This window comes from Suricata suricatta, chromosome 12, assembly GCF_006229205.1.
Source record: "Suricata suricatta isolate VVHF042 chromosome 12, meerkat_22Aug2017_6uvM2_HiC, whole genome shotgun sequence".
Classification (NCBI taxonomy): Eukaryota; Metazoa; Chordata; class Mammalia; order Carnivora; family Herpestidae; genus Suricata; species Suricata suricatta.
The window spans coordinates 1,524,915-1,544,238 of record NC_043711.1 but is presented as its reverse complement, the minus strand read 5'-3'; the positions used below and the strand labels follow the sequence as shown (position 1 = coordinate 1,544,238).

The window sequence follows — 19,324 nt, the reverse complement described above, 5'->3', positions numbered from 1 at the left end:
GGGTAAGAAAGGGCAAGGACGGTGGATTCCTTCTAACTCCCCACAAGCCCTCGGAGCGCAGAGCACGCGTGTGTGCGTCGGGCGGGCCGCGCCAGGTGTTCCCGTGTCCTCAGAGACGAGGGCTGCTAGGTTACCGGGAGCGTCAGGAGTCCAGGGAGCGACGTACTTACCGATTACGTACTTACGTTCAATTTCGAAAACGTAAAATAGGTACGGGCATTTAAAAAGGAGAAGAATGGTGTTGAACTGTGAACAGCCCCGGACTCTGCTTGCGCTGCTTCCGATTCTATCGCCTGTGTGTCTGTGGAGGGGGCGCGGACAAACGGGTGCAGACAGACAGGGCAGGTGGATGGACAGACAGATACAGACAGAAAGGAGGGGTGGATGGATGGACAGATACAGACAGGGCAGGTGGACAGATGGACAGACAGACAGGGCCGGTGGACAGATGGACAGATACAGATGGGACAGGTGGATGGACAGACAGATGCAGACAGACAGGAGGGGTGGATGGATGGACAGATACAGACAGGGCAGGTGGACAGATGGACAGACAGACAGACAGGGCCAGTGGACAGATGGACAGATACAGATGGGACAGGTGGATGGACAGACAGATACAGACAGAAAGGGCAGGTGGACAGATGGACAGATGCAGACAGGACAGGTGGATGGACAGACAGATACAGACAGACAGGACGGGTAGACGGACACTCAGCATACTTTCGGGGTTTGTCCACACTGCAGGGTGTGTGGCAATGTTTTCAGGGACAAACGTCCAGCCAGGTGTCCAGGACGCAGGACCCAGAGCGCTGTGGCCAGGCCGGCCCTGAGGTTGGGGTTCCCAGGCTGCGGCCGAGGGCGGGTACGTCAGCAGGCGGTGTGGAGCGAAGGTCAGGGCGGGGGAGGGGGACAGACAGCCCCGGACGGGACCGCATTCCCACAGGCTGGCGTCCAGCTGCCGTCTGTCCTCACCCTGTTCCCGGTGGAGGAACAGGACCTTTGGCCGCCCTGCAGGGCCCCCGGGGCAGCTACTGATTTAAAAAAAAAAAAGAAAAAAGCAAAAGACAACAACTCACAACGTGATTTCCGAGGTCTGGTGACTCCCTGGTCCTGTGCAGAGAGCCCGTGTGGGACTGTCTCCCGGTGACTTAAGTCTGAAGCTCACCTAGCTGATGGGGACGGGGGGGTGGTTCGGTGGGACCCCTGCCGCCTGCCGGCCCCCCCCATGCCCCCCAAGCTTAGGAGAAGGCGGGTGGCCCCAGACACCCGCTGGGCCCCCAGGCGGCCCGTTGGCGCCGGGCCGCTGCTGTGCGTGCCGCCCAGATGGTGTCGTGTGCACGTCCAGACGCGGTTCTCGGCTTCCTCTCCCATCCGGAAGCTTCTCACTTCACCTCCTTGCCCGGCCACCTGGGCCGGGACGTCCGGCCGGACACTGAGCGGTGGGCTCCCGACGTGGGGGTGGGCGTGAGCGCGGCTTCCGTGGAGGCCCCCCCCACCCCCCGACCAGGTTGAGGAGGTTCCCTCTGTTCTGCTTGGCGAGTGTTTCTGCGACAGAGGGTGTTGACCTTTGTCAGGCCCTCCTCTGCGTCCGGAGAGATGATGGCGTGGGCTTTGTCCTTTGTGCCGAGGCCGTGGGCTCCGTGGGGGGTGGGGGTGGGTCCCCTGCAGGTGCTGCTACCTGAGGACCGCGGACAGGTGGTCAGAGCGGTGGGGGGCGGGGGGTGCCGCCGGGGCAGCGGGTGGGGGTCCTGACTGTGCGAGCTGCACACCTGCTCCAGGGCCCAGAAAGACACCCTTGTGTGCACGCGAATTGTGTGTGTGAAAGTGGGGTCACCCGAATACGCTCTGTGGATCGCGTCAGTGTCCGTTTTCTGGTCGTAATAAACGGAATGTTTGTTTCAGGTGTGATGTCAGCTGTAGGCAGGACGCTGCCGAGGGGGTCCAGGGGAGGGTCCACCGTAGGTTTTCTGCAGTTATTCTTGGGAAGGTGCAATGACTTCAACGTTTAGAAAATGTTTTGTTTATTTACTTTTGAGAGAGAGAGAGAGTGTGTGTGAACAGGCAAGAGGCAGAGAGAGAGGGAGACACAGAATCTGAAGCAGCTCCAGGCTCTGAGCTGTCCGCACAGAGCCTGACCCCGGGCTCGAACTCAAGAACTGGAGATCATGACCTGAGCTGGAAGTCAGGTGCTTAACCCACTGAGCCACTCAGTCGCCTCTGCGTCGGAGAGGCGCAGCGGCCGCTCCCCAGCTGCGGACGCGGCTTTGGGGGCGCGGGAGACGAAGTAGGCCTCACGGAGAACATCGGCGCCTTGTCCAGGCCCTGCTTCCCTGCGTGCGCCTCGCTTTCGGGTGCCGCTGCCCCGGTGCTCTCGCCGGGCACGGGGCCCCGTGCCCGCATGCGCCCGCCTGTGGCCGCCTGTGCACGTGCCCTGTGGCTGCCCGCCGCTGCTTCGGTCTCATGTCTGCGCTCTGTATCTTCCGTGCGTGGACGCGTCATCCGGGCGCCTGTCCTCCACCTCCCTCTGGAAAAGCTGCCCATTGTCCACGTGGAGTGCCCGACCCCGGGCCAGCCCCTCCCCGTGCCTGTGGCCTTCCCTGTCACTTCTGCAAAAGCTTTCCCCAGCCACACACAGTCCTCTGACTGTCCCCAACACGTACGCTCATTTCATTTCCCCGATGACACCCACCTAGGGACCTCGCCAGCTGCCTCCTGCTGCCCCTGCCCCTTTGCTGCTGGAGGGCCCTGTCCTGGCCCTGTGTCAGGATTCAAAGATGAGGGGCTGTTGCTTGGACGCTTCTTTCTCACTCAGCGAGGAGAGTTCCAGAAGGAAGTAAGGGCGCTGTTGGGAGCTGGGTGCTGGCCCAGGGGCAGCTGTAAGGTTCAGGCTTGAGGAAGGTGGGGGTCACTGGGAGGAGGGGCGAGGTGCAACCTGCTTCCCTCCATGTGATTCTGTAGCAAGGGTCCCCATCCTTACCTGGGGGTTGGGCTCTGCACCTCTGAGCCCTCAGGGAGGAAAATGCAGCACACAGCTCCCCAGAGACGGGCCAGCCAGGGCCCGTCAGCAGCCTGCCCCTCCCCGACTCGAAGTCTCCATGACCTCGCTTCACTGGAGCCCAGAGCCGGGGCAGAGGGCCCAGTGTCACCCCCCACCACGCCATGTTTCATCCTGACAGCAGCCCTCTTCTTGGGGCGAGGACGGGCTGTCACCTAGCCCCCAGGGGACAGCAGGCCACACCTGGGGACCTCTGTGGTTGTCACATGGGAATCTCCTGGCATTGATGGTGGGGCCAGGGGTGGCTGCTCAGCCCCCACAGCGCCTGGGACGCCCCAGAGAACGCCCAGCTCGGTGTTGGGAGGCCCAAGGTGGGAGCCCCTCAGGAGAACAGGGGTGAATGGAGGACGGTACCTGGCGGGTGGGGTGACAGGAGGTGGGGCTGGCAGCACGGGCGAGGGGACACGGGAAGGAGGCTTGGGTGGATGGTCTTGGAGAGCTGGGATTCAGGAGTGTTCTCGGCCATATCTGGAGGGGCCGTGTGTGTGTGCGCGTGCACGTGCATGTGGCTGGGTCCCCTGGAGAAGACAGCCGGAAGTGCCTTCCAGACCAATTTGTTTTGCTGCAGCTTCAAGAACGGAGAAGCTTCGAGAACAGTGCGAGGAGCCCCCACTCCCCTCGTGTGCTGTTGGAGCGCCAGGCGTCCTGCCTGCCCGGCTTGTGTGTCCTCTCCCTCCCTCTCTGCGTGTGCACACATGCTGGTGGATGTGTGCATGTGCCTGTGGCCTGTGTGGTGTGCGGCATGTGCACGTGGTGTGCTGCACGCATACATGTGCGCAGAGCCACACGGTCGTGTGTGCACGTGCTTACACATGTCTGCGTGCTGATGTTTATGAGCTGCTTGAGATTAACTTGGAGGTGCCAGTCCCCTGCCCCCTAAATCTTGCGCTGGGTACTTACCGAAAACGAGGACATTCACTTACAGAACCGCAGTAAACAGCAGAATCGGGAGGTGCCACATCAGCACCGTCTCATCCAGTCCAAGGCCTGCGTCCAAGCTCTGTCACATGCCCCGTCGCTCTCCCAGACGTGCCCCCTCCAGGGCCCCTCATCGTGTCTGGGTGCCGTGGCTCGTTAGTCTCCTTGGACCAGAGGCTAACAGGAACATCTCCTCAAGTCACCCACGATGCTTGGATTACTAGAGAGTGGATCGTTTTCCATCCATTGTCATTTATCATGCTTTATGTAGGTTGCTTACGTCCAGTGTTAATAGGACATTTTTAAATTTTTGAGATACTTTGCAACTTACAAAAGAGGTGCAGAAACAGTACAGAGAATTCCTATACACCCTTCATCCAGCTTCCTCTTGGTTAGCGTCTTCCATAACCACAAAACACTTAACAGAGCTCAGAAATCAACGTTCCTGCAATATTGTAGACCAAAGCCTAGGACTGATGCAAATTTCACCAGTTATACCACCGGTGAGCCTTTTCTATCATCCACACTATCCAGGCTCTCACATTCATTATGATGGTTTGTTGATCTCTTATTGATTTCGTGGAGAACTTTATATATTAAGGACCTCAATATTTTGTCTCTTGTTCCCGTGGCAAATCATTTCTCATTTTGCCTTTTCACCTTGTTGTGGTAAATTAGGAATCCCGAAGGCCAAAGTTCTAAACCCACAGGAGACAGTGGCCAGGTCTCCTGGGACAATGCTGCTGTCCTGTGTCAAGGAGAGAGTCACAGAAGCAACATCGGCCACCCAGCAGGGCACAGGCCACCTACAGGGCCCTCTAACTGCTCCCACAGCCACCTTCCCCCAGCACAGGCCTCATTAACAGCCACACGGTGCCTTGTGGAAAGCTCAGTATTTTACCCCCCACAGCTGTGCCGGCCACGGGCAGAGCTGTGTCCCGTCCAAGTTGTGCTCCACTCTGACCCAGCATCTGTTGAGTGATGAGGAGGGGGTGGGACCCTGCCAGGCACTTGGGGGGGCATGTCTCATGGTCTGCACCCTCAAAGGCAGGTGTCCCCGTAAATACAGAGCCGGAAGCGTTGTCCCTACAGAGTGGGATGCAAAGCCACATGTGCAGCCGGGGAGTCTGACCGCCAGCACACCTTTGCTGCTGCATTTGGGGACCTCGGGGGAGAGGGAGGCGGCCCCCCACCCCCACCCCAGCAGCGGTGCTTTCGCCTCCTGTGGTTGGAGAGCTCAGCCGTCCCCGGGTGATTTGCAAGCAAGGACGTTGACACCTGGCACCCAGCCACCTGCCTGAGACTTGTTTTCCTCCTGACTCACGGTTGGGGACTCATGTCCTCAAGGAAGCCTCTGCTGGGGGCGGGTTGGGGTCAAATCACAGACTAACGACTTGTCCAGATGGCGTGGCCCAAGCCCGCACTGGCTGTGGGGGCCACAGAGGCTGTCCACGCGGCCCACGCCAGGCCTTCCTTGCGGCCAGATAGGGGCCACGGGGGCGAGAAGACAGGCGAGCCCCAAGACGCCCAGGGGGTGTTCTGCCTCGTCCCTCCACGTGACGAGGGGTCAGAGGACCAGAGGGTGGGGAGGGGACTCAGCCCTGGTCTCCTGCACACCTGCCCCCACCCTGCTAGTTTTGTGGCTCCCTGTTTATGGAGCATCCGCTCGGGGCGGGCGGGCACTGGGCTGCAAACTTCGCTGAAGCCCTAGGACAGTCTAGCGGGCACCCTCCCGGAGGGAAGCAAAGCCAGGAAGCCTTCCTGGAGGAGGCCATGGCTGAACAGAGTTGGAACGAAGGGCGACCTAGTGGCTGTGAGCAGGCTGGTGGGTGGGCTTGGGGTAGGTTGAGGGACCCAAGAAATGGTCCCCAAAGGCTGTAACGTCTTACTTTGAAATGCATCTTGGTGGCGTCATTTTAAGAAATCTTTAAAAAAAGAAATCCTTCTTGGAAGAGTGTGTGGCCAGCAGCATAGTGGTCCCCAAAGACATCCCCGTTCTGGTCCCAGGACCTGTGAACTTGTCACCTCAGGCAGCAGGGGGGCTTGTCAAGGCCCCTGAGGTACCCGGGGACCCAGTGTCCTCACGAGAGGGGGCAGAGACCGGCAGACCTGGCTGTGAGAGGAGGAGGGGCCGTGGGCCAAAGCCGGAAGAAGGGGGAGGCGGGGCTCCCTGGGGCCCCGGGGGGGGACGCCCCTGCCCAGGCGTGGGTGTCCCCCTGGAGGCCCAGTCTGGGTTTCTTACCTCCAGAAGGTGAAGAGCAGCGCGGTGTGGGTTAATGAGGGCAGGGATGCACACCCTGTCGTCACTCTGCCGTTTGCATCCTTGGCCCCATCCCCCTCCTTTGTTCTGCAAAGCTCCTCGGATGGGTGGCCCTTCCTTCCAGGTCCCTGAGGGGATGACCAGAGGCAAAACTGCCTGTGTCCCCACCTTGTCACCCTCAGTGCTCCTAGGTGCTCCCACCTTGTATGCGCAGGTCTCGGAGGCCCCGCCTGCCAGTCGGCTGGTCCCCCCACCCACTGGCCCCCGTAACCAGCTCCAGGGACCGGCCCAGCCGCTGTGCAGGACAGGGTGACGGTGGCCAGCGCTGCTGGGAGGGGCTCCTTCCCTCTCGTTAAGGCTGTGAAGTTTCACAACGACCCTGAGCCACACCACCTGTCACGCGCCTCTGGCGGCCACCACCCAGGCCTCTGCACCCAGACCCGTCCAGGCCGCGGCGGGGCCCCAGGGCAAGGGGTCCCTCCGGAGCAGGCCATGGCGGCGGGCGAGGGCCTGGGCTGGGGGGTGTGGTTTGCATTCTCAGGATGTTTTCCCCTGATCCGTCCCTCCAGCCGTTTCCTGGCCCCAAGCGCGTGCACAAGTGACTCTGGCACCTGGCCAGGGCTGGCTGTTTTCCGGGCAGGGGGTCAGGCTGGGGTCCACACCCCTCAACCTGGGAAGCAGGGGGCCCGGGTCCCAGCCCCACCCCACCCCTTCCCAGGCTTATGACATGGAAGCACCGTGGTGTCTCCGCTCCTGACTCCGATGACCCGGGCTGGGCGATGCTGGGGGGCTGCCCGCATCGGGGAGGCAGGGCCCGGACACCCCGGAAAACGAGCCGGCCTGACGTCGGCAGTGCTGAGGTGGTCCGTAGGGCCAGTAAGCAGGTGCTTCTCTGCCAGGCCCTCTGGGTTCCCCGGCCTCGGGGCCTGGGGGCCCCCTCCGGGAGCCGCGCCCAGGGCAGCAGGCCAGCCCTCTCAGCCCTGGGAGACCGGGAGGTTGTCGTCCGTCACGGGACGGGTTGTTGACATTCTGCCTCGTTTCACAGAGAATTGAAGTAAGAGTCAGGAAGGGATCTGGTCAAGTAGAAAAGCGCAGATACCTTAGGAGCACGGGGTTTGTGCAGGGGTGGGGGCTGCCCCCGTGCTCGGCCCCCGGCTCGTCCTGGCACATCTCCGGGCCTCACTCCTGAAACTCCCCTCTCTGCACACGGACACCATGATGTCTCCTGTAGGGAAGGTCTGCTCTTCTTCCTAGGTTTATTCATAAAGTAAGCGCATAGTCTATACAGTATCTGACGTCACGTGCACGCCCTGTGCGAGTTACATGTCCCCGTAACGCCGTCACAGCCCAGGCTGCCCCCGCCCCGCCAACTGAGGGACCACCGGCAGGTGTCTCCCCGCTTAGAGCCCAGCGCCTCCGCAACCCTCCCCGTCGGGCCCCGGAGACGCTCTCAGCACTTGGCCGACTTTGTTCCGTGACCTGCCTCCTCCCCCAGGCGCCGTGCCTGTGCGGCCTCCCCTCTGCCCGTGGGCAAGGCCGCTCCCACCCAGGGGGTGTGGCAAAGGTGACGGCCGTCGTGTGAGTGGGTGAGGTCACGTCTCCCTTGCTGCCCACGACGAGGAAGGCTGCCACGTTATGGGGGGCCCCGGGGCGGCCTCTGGGCGCTGCGCCTGACCTCAGCGAGCAAGAAGGCGGGGCCCCCACTCCTACAGCCCCGGGAGGAAGACTGTACCCCGAGCGGGGGCGGCGGACACAGGCCACAGGTCCTCTGTGGGGTTTCTGGCGGGACAGCAGCCCCAGCCGGCACTAGGGGGCCTTGGGGCAGGGACCCTGCCCAGCTGTGCCGCACCTCCGACCCCCAGAACCGGACACGAAATGGGTGGTGTTTGAAGCCACCTTTATGTGGTGATTTGTTACGGCGTGGAAAACAAACCCGCCGGCCGGGGCCCAGCCTGCGCCCCGGGTACACGGCGCCGCGCGCCCCAGGGCCCCGTGACTGGAGTGCACGAACTCAGAACAAACGCCTCGCCAGGCTCCGTTTGCCAGGCGCGTGGCGATTGGCAGCGGCTGCTGCTAGCCTGTCTCCGTCCGTGCTGGCGGCCTCTTCCGGCCAGGAGCCACCACTGCCCTGCAGGAAGGAGCAGACCGCACCCCTGCAGGCTCCCAGCGCCCCACACCCAGGCCGGACGGAGCGTGCAGCTGGAACTGGCCAGCACGGCTGTTCCGCTCGTGGCCTCCCAGCCGGCCCGGGCTGCCTACCCGCAGGTCCCCGGGGTGGCCCGGCCTCGGGGGCCAGGCGACCCTGCTCGGGAGCATGTCTCCGTGTGCCTGTGTGCGTGCGCGCGAGGGCGGCGTCCCCATCCCGGTTGCTTCATCTCCTGGCGGTTTTCTAGATCTGTCCTCAAGGATGGACACCCCCCCCACACACGACAGAATCCAACCAGGATCTCTTCCCTGGTTCCCGGCAGCCCAGGGACAACCTGCGGGGTGGGGGGTGGGGGTGACTGCTGAGGGTACGGGGTGTCTTCGTGAGGTGACACAGATGTCCTGAAGTCAGTGCTGATGGTCGTGAGGATGTCTGTCGCCCGTCGCTGGACCGTGCACTTGGGAGAGGTGAGGCATGAGGTGCGTGAGCTTCAGCTCAGTGAACCTGCACAGGACCCCGCCGGCAGAGTGCGTCAGGGCCTGGTCTCCGTCCCCACAGCATCGTGAGGGTTGAGCGGCTGTTCAGGAGGGGACTGAGCTCCCCAGCACTGGAGATATTCAAGGGGTCATGCTGAGCACCAGGGACACTGAGGGTCACTGGCTCTCTGGGCGATGCTGCTGCACTTGGCCACGGAGGATGGGCAGGAGGAAGCAAGGGTCACGCGGGGGGCGGCTTCCCACCCAGTCCGTGAGCTCAGGGCACCCACCGGAAGGGCCTTCTCTGACCAGAAGCATCCAGGAAGCAAGGGGCAGGTGGGCCCATGTCTGCCCTCTGACCCCGGAGCTGAGACAGGGGGCCCCGGGGGTCATCTGGGGGCATCGCTCACCCTCCCCACTAATGACAGGCACAGAGCGTGTAATGGGTTGAATCGTGTCCTCGAAAAGCTCCCGTCTACCAGGAACCTCAGATTGTGACCCTGTTTGAAAATTGGGTCCTTGCAGATGTAATTAAGGTAAAGGGTAAGACGAGGTCATCCTGGAGTAGGGTGGCCTCAAACTCAGTGACTGGTGTTCTTGTAAGAAGGGGTCAGTTTGGACACAGACACACGGGGGAGAGAAGACTGAGGGCCGCGGGCATGAGCGCGGGGGAGGAGGAGGAGGAAGGACCCAGAGCCTCGGGAGGGAGTGAGGCTGGCAGAGTGCGGAGGCGCAGTCAGGCGCTGGCGCTGGCGGAGGGCGACCCGGAAGGGGCGGGGCTGCAGCCGTGGATTTGGGCCCAGGACAGACCCGGAAGTCGTGTCAGTTCCTTCACCCCTGCACATCTGAACAGCATCCCGCGGATGTCTTTGTGCGGACGCATGCTCTGATTTCTCTTGGGTAGATGCCTAGGGATGGAATTTCTCAATGAGACAGAAACTCCACGAGGAGCTGCCGTTCCTTAACTTCAGGTCTGCCCGTCCCTCTAGGTCAGGGTTCTGCAAACAACAGCCAGGAAATCAAATCTGGCCCTCTGCCTGTCATTGCAAATAAAGTTTTATTGGTGCACAGCATGCCCATTACCCATTTATGGGTTTATGGTGGCAACTGCGTCGAATCATTGCAACAGAGACCACGTGTCACACAAAACCAAAACTATTTACTATCCGGCCTTTTACAGAAAAAAGTACGTACTTATAATTTAGCACTTTATTTACACACTGTAATCACCTGTTTGTGTATTTTTAAAATCCCCCCCACACACACACACACAGACACACAGAACGTTCCCTTAGGGCAGGAATTTGGTTTTTTATTTTGTTCTTTCAGTTTCTTACTGTCATTAAGCATTTACGTGTACGCCCCACCCTCACTGTCCAGAAACACGGAGCACGTCAGACTCCCAGGCCTCCCTCGCGGGTCCCCAGCCTCAGCTGCCCTGGGGAGTCACACGGGGCCCATCCACACCAACTACACCACCTTCTGTGGGGCGGGATGCCGCGTCTGTGTATCTTGAAGCCCCCGGGTGACTCCAAGGCTTGGGAGCCCTGCACTGGCTGGTTCCTAATCCCAGATGTCTACACTGCCCTTGGATGGTGTCCTGGATGGAAGGAGCCCCTAGACCCTCCTCCCATGAAACCGCACGGGGGTGGGAGCACCTGCTGGGCCGGGGTGGGGGACGGCGTCTTCGTGAGTCTGCAAGTCCGACGCGGAGAGGTCCCTTCTCACTTCCTCTTCCCATGACCCACGTGCTCTTCTCCTGCGGCAGCTGCAACAAATGACCCAAACTCGCCGGCCTTGGACAGAGATTTATGCTCTCACATTCTGGAGGCCAGAAGTCCCAGGTCAGGGTTTTCACAGAACCTTGCTACCTTCCGGCGGTCCCTCCTGCCTGCTCCAGCTTCTCCCCCGCCCCCGTGCCTGCCTCCGTGGTCTCACGCCCGCCCCTGTGTCTGACAGCCGATGCCCCCCCGCCAAGAATGACACCAGCTGTCAGGTTCGAGGCCCGCCCTCCATCCTGGACGACCTCACCCCCGGGTCCTTGACATCTCACACCTGCAAAGACCTTTTCTCTAAACGAGGCCACATGGTGAGGGGCCAGGAGAACGTGACTGTGGGGACAGTGTCCGCCCCATCACAACCAACAGACACTGTTGTCCCCCAAGATGAACCAGGACTGTCCCGCACAGAACCACCCCCCCACTCTGCGACCCGTCCTGTGGCTTCCTTGGGGGGTCACCGCCCCCCAGCACCCTCTGACTTGACCTGATTTGTCCTGGGGCGTGCTCCTGTTCTGCACCCGCGTTAAAGCCTCTGGTCCTTCCTGGGCCAGGGGAGGGTGGGGGAGGTGGAAGCGTTGGAATCCACTGACGGTCTCCTTGGTGACGATGCTGCAGGATGGAAGGTGTCTGTCAACACTTCTACCTTGAACTTACAGGGGCCATGTGTCCGTTACGCGAATGCAAACGCACACCTCCTTCAAATGAAGACAGTGGGGGCTTAACTCAGTAATCCCTGAGTGTGGTTCTCAGTGGGACGGGGGTGGGAGCCGCCCGGGGCCGTGTCCGGGCATCTGTGGCCCTCACGACTCTGTGCTCCTGCATAACGGGTGGGGGGCAGGGACGCTGCTCAGCCCCCACGGCCCCTGGGACGGCTCCCAGGGAGTGACTCAGCCTCGTGTCACCAGTGCAGGGGTGGGGGGACCCTGTCATAGATACTGAAGGTAAGGAGAACTTCCAGCTGAACATAAGTGATGTTAATGTGTCAGTCATGTTTGAGCCGTGGGCATGTCTCCCAGCAGCGGTGACGGCTTGGGACCCTGCTCTCCGACGAAGGACAGACCAAGGGCACGGGGGCAGCCGCTCTGGGGTTTATGGTGCCTCATGGTCGGGCTTTGATGTGACCCCTCCAGATCCACTAGATGTTACTGCAAGGCCCCAAGGGGCAGAGGGCCGAACGGCCGCCAGCCCAGTTTCGTTCTGAGAAACAGAGAGAACCTTCTGAGAGAGGTGCCCAGGGAGGGGATTGCCCGGCGGCTCCCCAGAAGGGCTGGGCACAGCCAGAAAGCAGCACTTCCCGTTCGTCCCGCTGCCCAGGGCAGCTTCCTGTGCTGGTGGTTTTCTCGGCATTTCTGAGACTCACAAGGAAAAGCGTGGATGGTCTTATGTCGTCCTTCTAGGGGGGGCCCAGTGCGGGGCGGGGGGCCCAGAGGCGAAGCCACAGAGCAGGGACGGGGGTCCCTGTGCCTGATTGCATCCGTGGCTGCAGAGTGACCTAGACCAGTGACCAGTGACCAGTGTCCTGGGCACTCAGACACAGGCCAGGCCCCACCTGCTTGGTGCGGGGGATCCCCCCACTCCAGACACTGCCCCGTGTGCCTGGGGGCAGGATCACCCCAGGTGAGACCCCCCCACCCAGCAACCCCCTCCGCACATGCACACGCACACATGTGCACACGCGCACACACACACACACACACACACCAGCGTGTGAAAGCCTCCACCCACTCCTGCATACACGGAAGGGCCTTGCAAATGAAAAGGCAGAGTCACATTCTGGAATTTTCCTCCTTCCCTGAACAGGCGAGCTGCAGGCAGCGGCGTCCCCCCTCGCTCTGCAGAAGCAGCCTTCGTGCCTTTCTTGGGAGTGCAGGAGCAGGAAGGGACAGTAACCTTCCCCCGTGGATGCCCTGACATTCGGGGGGAGGAGGAGGTCGGGGGAGGGACCGAGGATGCACGGCCCGAGTCGGCCCGACCCCGGGGCCACCCCTTCTCCTGGTGGTAATCTGGATTTGCTTCCACGTGGCCATTATACACTCTCTGTGTCACATTATTCTTATGGCCGTTGTCATGGGTAAGTGCCCTGGGACTGCACTTGCTCTTTTCATCTTCATGGAGACCCCAGAGCGATGCTGGGGGTTCCCATGTTTCTGGCAAGGAATCGGGGTTCACAGTAAGCCCGTAGGTGTCCCGATAAACACTTGGGACCACGGCTGGAACTTACTCAACCCCCCCCCTCCAGTCCCCGGGGCCAGACCAACTGACCTCTCAAAGCCTCTGAGCAGATGTTGGTCGGCCATCTTCTAGAACCTTCTAGAATTTTCTAGGCAGTTCTTCCTTCTCACTGAAGCATCTCATCCTGAAATCAGAACCTACCCTCTTTTCTGCCTTCAAGAGCGAGAGTCAGGCTAATAATCATGAAAATTGTACTAATGATGGAAAAGAGGGTAGTGACTCGCTCTGGGAGAAGGCCCTGCAGATGCTGTGTGTCTTGATGCGGGTGTGGGTGACACCGGCGTCACATTTAAGTGCTTGGAGCTGCAGTGAGTGGCCTGTATGCTCTTCTGCGTGCATGTTAGCGTGTTGCACATGAACAGGAGGGCGCGGGAAGACACAAGGCCCCCGAGTCCGCGCCGTGGCTCACTGGCCGCGCTGCAGGCCGAGGGCTAATTGCACCAGTGCCCCCCTCGCCCTGATGCGAGCTTTCTGCAGCCTTGTTGAAGGGGCATCTGGATTAAGCCCCCTGTACCTTTGAACTCAGGATTTACACGTAGGAATTTATCTTTGGGGAAAAAAGAGGCATACACAGACTTCAGTGAATGGATGTTCATTTTATGTGAATAGATTTTCATGGTAAATTTATTTTAAAAGAGGAAAAAACCAGAAACTATCTAGGCATCTAATAAGGGGCAATTATATATATTTATGTTTATTTATGTGCGTATATGGTGGATTCATGTTACTGGTGGCAGCTCTGTTCTGTAAGGTCACTGTGGACACTGGATTACTGGGTGGCAGGCATAGCTCCTGGGAACACGCTGGGTCAGGTTCCCAGAGCCTCTGGTCACATCTCTGTCAGCCAATCAAGTCATAACCTTGTGTCACATATGCTTCTGTTTATTTTTTAATTTATTTTTGAGAGAGACAGAGCACGAGCGGGGGAGGGGCAGAGAGAGGGAGACGCCAAGTCCCAAGCAGCTCCAGGCTCTGAGCTGTCAGCACAGAGCCCAACACAGGACTCGAACCCCTGAACTGTGAGATTGTGACCCTAGCTGAAATCGACGCTTCACCGACGGAGCCCCCCGCAGGCGCCCCATGTGCTTCTTTAAAGACACTTTAATAGGGGCGCCTGGGTGGCTCAGTCGGTTGAGCATCCAACTTCGGCTCAGGTCCTGATCTCACGGTTTGTGGGTTTGAGCCCCACGTTGGACTCTGTGCACACTGTTAGCTCAGAGCTTGGAGCCTGTCTTCAGAGTCTGTGTCTCCCTCTCTCTCTGCTCCTGCCCTGTTCACTCTCTGTCTCTCAAAAATAAATAAATGTAAAAAAAAAAAGACACTTTAATAGACAGCTGACTTGTCGACGCCGCGCCCACAGCCAGCGGGAGCCGCTGAGCGAGGCGCGTCTGACACGTGTGCTTGCTCAGTGAGGCGCGTCGCGGCCGGGAGCACCTGGACGGACTCACACAGCCATCAAAAGCGCCAAGTGCGAACCCCGTGGCCCGCCGTCCTGAGAGGGGCCCTCCGGTTCCAGGTGGGGCTGAGCGTCTCGTCCCCCCGCAGCTGGGAACATGGGTCAGCGACAGATTTTTCACCGCTCTGCATGCGTCGAGGATGGCTGAGAAACGCCCCCCCAAGAGTCGGTTGGGGTGACACATACATTTGAGTGAGCGGGCAAACGAGGCGTCTGCGGACAGTGAGCCCTGACTGCATCCAGCGGCGGCCCTCAGTACAAGATGCTCAGACAGAGTTGCCCAGGCCCGGCCACACCGAGTTGGGGGGTGCCCTGTAGGGAGAAGGGGCCCCGCAGGGAGGGGGCCCGAAGGGAGGAGACCTCACGAGCAGCCTCCCGCCCCCCACCCGCTCTGTCTCCCCACTCGGTGCCATGTTTCCTCCCTTAACAGGGGTCTCATCAGAGCTGGTTCTGCCCCCAAGGGGTCCAGGCCAGATCTGGGGACATCTGTGCTCATCACAAAGTGGGGACTCTTGGCATCGGGGAATGGGTGGGGCCAGGAATGCTGCTTAGCCCTCACAGTGCCCAGGACACCCCCCGAGAGTGACCGAGGGGGAGAAACTCTGCATTAACTAGTTAGGGGGAAATACTGAGTCCAGTCCTGCCTACACTGCACACAGAGTGATCCCCAGGGGTCAGAGGGTACAAACCAGAGTGGCCCGGCGTCTGAGTCACCCCCTCTCTCCCTCCGCTCAGTGTGTGTATTTCTGTGTGTGCAGCGTCCCAGGACCCCTGCAGTCAGATGCTTACAGACCACAGACTCCTGGGGGGGGTCACTGGAGCCCCCTAACCCAGGGGGTCTCACTGGGGGGTGATTCTGCCCCCCCGGGGACACTGGTGATGTCCGGGGACACTTTTGGTGGTTTCACCTCCAGTGGTGCTCCTGGCGGGAGTGGCTGGGGGCCCAGGGTGGTGCTCAGGATGCCCCCAGAGAATGGCCCCCACTGGTGTCCCTCGTGCCCTGGGAGAGACTTGCTTTAAAGAGCACCACCCAGCGTCTCCTTCCTGCACCTGAGACCCCGGGGCCTCCCGGAGCCTCAGCTGGACATCCCGGACCAGACCGTGGGCTGGCCACCCCCTCCTCCCTGCCCCATGATGCCTGCCCCCGGGGCCACAGGGTGGCTGACACAGGCCCATGTGGCCCAGGAGAGTCACCGTGGCACGACCCTTTGTGTAAGTGGAAAAAACCCTGTTGGTTTGTGGAAAGAGCTCATAGTGTCTGCAGAGGCAGAGGGGCCGCCAGCTCTCAGGAGCACGGGAGTGCTTGGGAGCCGGAGGGACACAGCGTGGCCCTCACAGGCCCAGGGGCAGTCGCTTCTGTGGCCCCTGCAGGGCGAGCCCACAGCAGAACCAGCCCCAAGGACCAGCGCCCCTCCCCCAACTCCAAACTTGAGTCTGGCTGCCGGCTTTTCAGTGTGGGGGTCCCCGGCAGCTGCACACCCCCGCCCCCCCCCGTAGCCCAGAGGCCTCCTCAGCTGCAATCGGAGGCCACGGCCACGGGACAGGGCTTGCACCCGCCTCTCCCTCGTGGTCCTGGGGCACCCTCAGGGCAGCTGGTGTGGCACGGGGTGTGGGCTGGCATTCAGGCTCGGGGTCAGCCTGCCAGCTGGATGCGGTGACCCCCAGCGACTGTCGCGCTCTGTGCACCCAGGATCAGAGAGATTCGGCCCTGTCCGGGCTTGCGCCTGGAGCAGGGCTCCCATCCCCTGGAAAACAACAGCTTCAAAGTGCCCAGGCCCACCCCGGTCTGGTCTCAGGACTCCCTCCCCTTCCTGTTGACCCCTGGCCCGCGGCGGCCAGCCTCAGATCCCTGGCCTTCCTGCACCCGTATACCTGTCGCCTCCTCCACCCGAGGTTAATTGCTTTGCCCGGAGCCTGCACTTTCCACCTCTCCCTTGTTCGTCCTGGCACGTGGCTTCCAGCAAAGTGGAAAACCAGACGTGGAAAAACACTGAGCTGACATCTCAAGGCAGGCTCGGTTCCTGAATGTTTTGTTTTTCTGATACTGTGTGTGTCCGACGGACCGGACCATCGTGTTCGGAAATGGGGAGTGTGCAAGCTCTCGATGGACGCTTGGCTCCAGAGAAACACGGTTCTCTCTCCCAACGGGATCAGCCGGAAGGAGCACGGCAGACGTGTCAGAGCCCCCCGATCCCTCCGGGGCCCTGGCTGACCCCCATTCAGGTACCACGGGTTTGGCGACAGCACGGTGTTTCCCGGAGAAAGGCTGAAGGTGGTGAGGTGAACACTTGCACCGGGTCCGCCCCCCTCTCTCTCTCCCCCTTTGAACAGAGCGAAGTCTGCTCTTTGGAAAAACTGGAGAAGGTACGGCACATTCATTCTTACTTCATGAGTTTGGAATCTGTTGTTTTTAAGCAAAAGGAACAAGCAAACCACAGTGCTTCATGCGCACGTGACACCCTGGGACCCGGTCACCGTGGACAGGGCTCCAGGCTCGGGGCCAGGAAGCCCGAGTGCACGCCCCAGGGCCGCCCCCAGCCGGCTCTGTCACATTTGGCGGGTTCCTTTCATCTTCGCCAGGGAAATAACATCCTCCAACTTCCCAAGAATGCTGCGGAGATGAAACGCGGCCCCAGATCTAAAGAGGCAGGATTCCGGCGCTGGAGCAGGTCTCTGGCAGGTGTGGCGGGTGCTCCGGCCGGCGCGGGGCGGGCGAGTGTGCTGCCGATCGGGGTCCTCGGCCAGGCTGTCCCCGCCGCCCGGCCCCTCCGGCCGCCCTTGCTCCCACCGCCTGCGCCTTCTCTCCCGCCGCTCGGGGTCTGCTCAGCGGACGGTTGCCAGCTCTGTCCACCTCTTCAGAGAACCAGCTTCTGGTTTCCTGGACGCTTCTGCGGTTTCTCTAGTCTGTTTCGTTTATCTCCGTTCTGTGTCTGTCATTTCCTTCCTCCGCCGGCCCCGGGGTCTCTTGCCATTTCTCGTTCCTGTTCCTCAAGGTGGAGAGTCAGCCCGTGGATCTGAGATCTTTCTCCTAACAAAGTCCACTGGTTTCAACGTCAGCCTCATCCAGAAACAGCCTTCCAGAAACATCCAGAATAATGCTTGACCACGCACACCTGGGCACCCTGTGGCCCAGCCAAGCTGATGTGGAAAATGACACCCCCCCCAGTCTCCCAGGCTGGGGCCACCTGTGGGGCTGGACGGCCCCTCGGAGCCTCAGTCCATCGATGGCCACGTTCCCTGGGAGGGCAGGACGGGGCCGCCGCTGGGGAGTTGGTGAGAAGGACCAGTGGCTGAGGGGCCACCAGACGCTTCGGCAGACTCCGGCGCGCACGTGTCCACGGTGGCCACAGGTGCAGACAGCCCAGATGCTGATCAATCCATTAGTGGATGAATGAAACATGGTCAATCTACGCACGCGCACGTCCCTCAGGCGCGTCCACCGCGCACGTGCACGCCCCTCGGCCGCGAGCAGGGGCGAGGCGCCCGCACCCGCCGCCCCGCAGACGACCCGGAACACACGACGCTCCGGGAGGGAACCGGACACGGGAGGGCACGCGGGGTGGGAGTCTACGTGCGGGACCGTCCGGAACAGGCTCGTCCACGGACGGGAGGGGGTCCTGTGGAGGCCGGAGGACGGGGAAGGGGAGGGGTGAATGCTAAAGGGGATAGAGTTTCTTTTGAGGGTGATGGAATATTCTGGAACTAGATAGAGTGTGGTGGTTGCACACTACTGTGAAGATACCACTTAAAAATGGTTCAAACGATGGATGCCTAGGTGGCTTAGTCATAGAGCATGCGGTTCATGATCTCAGGGTTGTGAGTTCAAGGCCCACACTAGACACTACTTAATTTTAAAAAATGATTAAGGGACACCTGGGTGGCTCAGTCGGTTAAGCATCTGACTCTTGACTTCGGCTCAGGTCATGATCTCAGTTTGCCAGTTTGAGCCCTGCATCAGGCTCTGCACTTGACAATGGAGCCTGCTTAGGATTCTCTCTCTCTGCCCACCCACCCCCCTTGCTTTCTCTCTCTCTCTACATAAATAAGTAAACATTAAAAAAATAACAAAATGAAAAAATTTAAAAGTGGTTGAAAAGTGTCATGTGACGTATACACTTTGCCAGCTGTACATACTTTGAGCGCTGACAGTCATGCACTTCCGTGGTGAACGGTGCGGTTTCTGAGCTGACCTCACTGTGACCTGGGGAAGAGAGGGGGAGCCTGGTGTGCGGGGGGTGGGGGGGCTGCAGGGGTGCCGCGGTGCTAGCCTCACGGTCAGGTCTTCGTTTTCCTTCTGATCCGGCCTCTCGTGCGTGTGTCCAGGGGACGGGGACAGAATAAATCGCCCCAGACCCCACCCATTTATTGTCCCACAGTCTCTGAGTCAGGAATCTGGGCACAGCCTAACTGGGTCCTCTGCTCTGGGTCCCGCCAGGCCATCATCCAGGTGTCAGCCAGGCGGCATCCTTCCCCGGGGGGTTGACGCGGGGAGACCCTGCCCCTGAGCCGCCTCGGGGTGTCAGCCCAGTTCCTGTCCTGGCGGCTGTGGGGCTGCGCGCGGGGTGCTTGCCGCGTGTCCGCCGTACGTGCCATGCCAGCAAGGAGGATCTTGGGCGCGGGGACAGAAGTCCCAGAGGCCCCACCAGCGAACACACAGGCTGCCCTGCCGAAGTCCTGTCCGGATCGCATGCAGTCACACCCCTGCGTTCTGCGTGTGCGCCCCCCTTCCCATGTGCCATCACTCCGAGGTCCTGCAGAGGCTCTGCGAGCTGGGGCACCGAGGTGGCGAGGGTCACAGGACACTTGCCCCCGCCTCCCGGGGCCGCCGGGGCTTGGCCGCCTTCCTGCAGTAACAAGAAAAGGCGTAATGGAATTTGGACGGTTGAGAAAGGGGATGTCAGCGTGAGCAGAGCTAGACACTCGATCTCATTGTTAGAAATTCCGCGTGGGTCATCGAAACCTCATCTTGGGGCAGAGGCCACCGGGCGTGGTGATTA

The 19,324-nt window shown here is 60.8% G+C and overlaps 1 protein-coding gene and 1 long non-coding RNA gene across 2 annotated transcripts in view; one reads left to right on the top strand and one right to left on the bottom strand.

Annotated features, from left to right (window-relative positions):
* GNG7 (G protein subunit gamma 7) overlaps positions 1-19,324 on the top strand; it is an 88,734-nt gene that overhangs the window by 47,314 nt on the left and 22,096 nt on the right. The gene's annotated exons all lie outside the window — the stretch shown is intronic.
* Positions 9,248-11,242, bottom strand: LOC115273050. The gene is made up of 3 exons (XR_003900636.1): positions 11,124-11,242; positions 10,517-10,682; positions 9,248-9,766 (listed from the first exon to the last, which is right to left on the bottom strand). It is a non-coding gene; the product is annotated as an uncharacterized LOC115273050 (long non-coding RNA).